This window comes from Octopus bimaculoides, chromosome 5, assembly GCF_001194135.2.
Source record: "Octopus bimaculoides isolate UCB-OBI-ISO-001 chromosome 5, ASM119413v2, whole genome shotgun sequence".
NCBI lineage: Eukaryota > Metazoa > Mollusca > Cephalopoda > Octopoda > Octopodidae > Octopus > Octopus bimaculoides.
In genome coordinates this window covers 108,874,793-108,879,413 of record NC_068985.1, presented here as the reverse complement: position 1 = coordinate 108,879,413, position 4,621 = coordinate 108,874,793, and the positions used below count along the sequence as shown (strand labels likewise).

Below are 4,621 nucleotides of genomic sequence, written 5' to 3'. Positions count from 1 at the left end.
TATATATATATATATATATATATATATATGAACTCAGACGTATACACAAAATACCTTACCAAATTCTCTGGCCAAATATCTAGCCATAGCCATACTTTGGGGAATCTGGGTCCTGTTGTCCAATTCCAGCATGGGCATCATGTTGCATGGCATCTCTGGAATAAAGATACATTTCATTAAAAAGAGATTCAATCACGAACAATATTTTAATGACTTTATTACTGGTCGAATAGAACGTGATATTAGTGGTAAGAATAATGGTTTCTGATTTAGGCACAACCTATTAATTTTGAAGGGAAGGGTTAGTCAATGCATGCGAACCTGTACTCGACTGGTACGTTATTTTATCACCTCCGGGGAAATAAATGTCAAGTGTGTCTTTGGCATTATTTGAACCTAGAATGTAAAGAGTCTCAATAAATGCGATAAAGTAGTTTGTCCCTGGCTTTAACGGATAATTCTTTGTTTAATCTCTAGGTCTCATTTGGATTTTACAGTTAAATAGTCAAGAAAACAAAGGCGAATATTCGATGACCAAGAATCTTAGATTCTAGATCCTCAAATTAATGTGCTGAAAATATTTAGAGAATACGTAAAACAGAAAATAGTGTCTAAAAACACACCGATAAGTAATCTTCACCTATGAAGTATGAGAGCATCTCTCAACTCTTTCCCGGTCATTTCGCCGATTAGGTTTTCTAAATTCTGAAAGACTTCTGTAAGCATTTTCTGCGTTGAACCAGAGAATAATAAAAAAAAAAGGTGTCCCGAGGAATATTGTTTTATAGTATGATACTCCGTTCGCGTAGCTCTAATATGATATCTAAAAATCCAGTCATATGTCACATCGTTGATTTAAGTGTGGTCATCCTGTATCACTTTACGCAAGTTGTATATCAGTACATATAGTATCCAGTGTTCATTACTTTATAAGATGGTTGTGTATGATTTGAGGGAGGTTTAAGTACTGTTTCTAGCAGGTCGAGCAACAATGCAGCAGTTCTCTTATTGACTCCAATAATTTGTATATAATATATAATATAGCGCGTGTACAGTATAGCTGTTATAATAGATGTCCCTAAAGTATTGGAAAGAGTTTGGTTCATATTTAGTTTTTTCTTGATTACTGTATATCATATAATAATCTGGTGGCTCTTAATGCTACTGGCAACATGTAATCAAGTGCAACATGTTACATGATTGGTTGTTTGGGTCAGAGCTTAAAGTAATATCTCCATCAAGAGGAGGGCTTAAAACTGTCTCATAGTATCGTGAGCGATGATATAGCAATGGAGCAGATGATTACCCAGAGTACAGTAAGTATTCTTTGAATGTGCTTTATCCTTAGATATTGTCATAATTTCTGTCGAGGAGAGGTGTCACGGTCGCCCCTTAACTGTTTTGTATGTATCCATGTGCATAGATCTGTTATTCTTTAGGTGAGTAATGAAGCAGAGACGCTATGAAGAAAATAACCTAAGCGAGAAACAAGCTGTAATCATAAGTTTTAAGGTGATTTCAGATAGACTGCCTTTCCAGTATCCTATTTTAGCTTGCAGGAGATAATAGTGAAAGTCAGGCTTCTGAGGGAATGTAATCTTTGTTATAGTAAAGAGAATGTTTCTTAAAATTAAAAGAAATACATGTGACAGCAAAGCCGCTATAAGTATCACAAATTTTGGACGTTAGCAATAGTCCTTGTCGTTAAGTGTTCGGGCTATCTCGCAAATTACCGATGATAGAATACCAGCATTTCTTGAGTTTCCTTGCTTTGCTCCTGAGTGTATTCAGCACATGCAAGGTAGGCTATAATGGTTGTGATTGGCCATCATTCTTCTATTGCTGCTGTACTATTTAAGATATACGATAAACAATGAAACTTCACTTAAGCAACAAGATGATGTTTACTGAATTCAACCATGAATCATATCCATAATACAACTTGAATATATTATATATAACAACACTATGTTGTTATTTAGCACCACAACCTTACTCAACGAATACTCATACGATCAACATATGTTCCGTTACCACATAGACGCCGGTGAAGCCGTGATGCGACTGTCCCAACCACATGAATCCGAGTTCAGTACTACTGCATGGCTACTCGGGCGTGTATCTTCTTCATGGCCCCTAAATTTGATATGGAAACTGAAAGACACACCTCATAGATATATACATATGAATGTATATATCTACATGTGTTTCTTTTGTTAGTGTTTCTCCGCCACCTTCGCTTGATAACCGGTAACCTAGCGGTTCGTCAGAAAACACCGATAGAATAAATAAGTACGAAGCTTTAAACAATAAGTACTGGGCCCAACTTTTTTCGACCAAAATCCTCTTAAGGCGGTGTCCAAACATGACCGCACTGACTGAAACAAGTAAAAATAATGTAACACATATTTTTAAAAATCAGAAAATGACGAAGGATGATTAGTATGCATGTATACATACATACATGCATACACATACATGCACAAACATATCTATATATATATACATGCAGATGTATACATATACATGTACATGTATATATATATGTATATATATATGTCTCTTAAAAGATAGAGCTCAAAATCGATGCATTGAAGATACTTTATTGCAGCAAGACTGTTAACAGATACTATATATTTTGTAAAATTTTGTTTTATAAACGTATATATTTAATATAATATATATATATGTATGTATGTATATATATATGTATATGTATATATGTATATATATACATATATACATCCATATATAAATATACATACTTATGTGTGTGTGTGTGTGTGTGTGTGTGTGTGTGTGTGTGATGGAGTGGCTCAGTATGGATCACAAATGGAGGCGTGAAGTTACCGTTCTTTCTTTCGTTGATAGTTCATAATTTTTTCGGCTGACGCACACAGAATCTCCCCTTGCTTTCTATCATAATAATTTAATTTGCTTCAATTTGCTGTGCCTAAAGTAAATCCTTCCTCTATTATTTCTTTCCGAGAAGAGTAACACTCTAAAATCATCTTCTTATTCATGTGTCTACTACAAAAGCCATCCAACAGAAGTTGAAAACAAAAACCACACCAGACAGAGAGGGAATTCAAATATCATTGGCATAATCACCCTTCCTTTGAACAGAAGATATTTCCTTCATTAGCAATACAATGGTGCTTTCTGTCTATTTTTATCACGTAGTCTCGTTACAGGTGAATCAGTGACCTTGACCAGGAATTGCTTGTTTATTATATAACAGTAAATTCTTTTACATAACCAAAGTCTACGTATTTAAATACAGCTATTATACGCCAGCTTATAACGTCTGCTCATAACCATTAGTGAGTAAATAGTAACAATCAATCAACTAAGTTCATGAGATCAATAGATATGAATCATATTATAAATCCTAGCCTCAACATAAGTAAACATAAAAATATTGTTTTAAGTGATGCATAAAAGGATATTGTACATACTGTTTCTCATGCTGTCCCATTCGGAAGATTCGATTCTGCGGTCATTGTACTGGACACCAGCAGCTGCGAACAGCATACGGCAGATCTCAGCACGGCCACGGTGGTTGAAGTAGTGGAGTGTGTAGGAAGGCATGATTTACTGGTGAGGATTGAAGTTGGTGGTGTTAACACGTAGTTTTAGCTTACGAAGCTATTCAGTTCAGAAGTGATCACGTTGTCGTACTGATAAGCGAACTGAAATGTTCCACAGATTTGGTTACTTATATGTGCGAGAAAATTTTTCAAGAAACAAAAAAGAAGTAAATCCGACAGAGAATAATTATTTTAAATCTCATTAAATAGTTCTAAGAATTACTTCATTCGTTGATTCATGCGTTATTAGCGAGAGGGAGTGAATGACCGAGACCGAAAAATGCATTTGAATGAATTATAGTAATCAAATGTAGACTCTTATGTAGTTTTCTGTGTTTTAATTTTAATTACCAACAGCCTCGAGACATTTCGTGATTAGGTGCTTTGTATTGTTCACAGTAGAGAGAAACCTGCAAGAAAGAATGCATGATTTTAATTTTTGACTGTTTTTTGTTCCGTTTTGGAAATTTTTTATTTGTATTTCTTTGTCAACCAGTGTACTTGAATTGACTCTTATACAATGACTTTTGAACAGTTCTGTAATGACATTAAATGTGAGGTGTGCAAGTAAATACAGAAGAACAGAAAATAAAATGTTTCCAGACTTTATACGTATATATGCATGTATGTATGTATGTTTGTATGTATGTATGTATGTATGCATGTATGTGTGCAAGAACGTATGTATGTATGTACACATACACATGGACGCATATCTACATACATACACATAATCTATAAATTAGTTCATAAAATGCATTGTCTATGATTCGAGAATATGCAGGATCTGTGTTTCAGCAATACAAACAGTAAAACAATAGTTTACTAATAATGTGAAAATATGCATAACCGAAAAACACTGAAATCAAGGTTTGTAATATCTGTAGGAGAACAGAGAATTCTACATACACGCGATCAAATAACTATTTATCGTCGTTACACACACATACATACACACCCATGTGTGTATGTGTGTGTGTGTGTGTGTGTGTATATATATGTATGTATGTATATATATATATATATATATA

The 4,621-nt window shown here is 34.2% G+C and overlaps 1 pseudogene; it reads right to left on the bottom strand.

Moving 5' to 3' along the window:
• The window catches only part of LOC106869773 (S-crystallin 1-like), a 10,969-nt pseudogene extending 7,363 nt beyond the window's left edge, over positions 1-3,606 (bottom strand).
• Between the last annotated feature and the right edge of the window lie 1,015 nt (positions 3,607-4,621).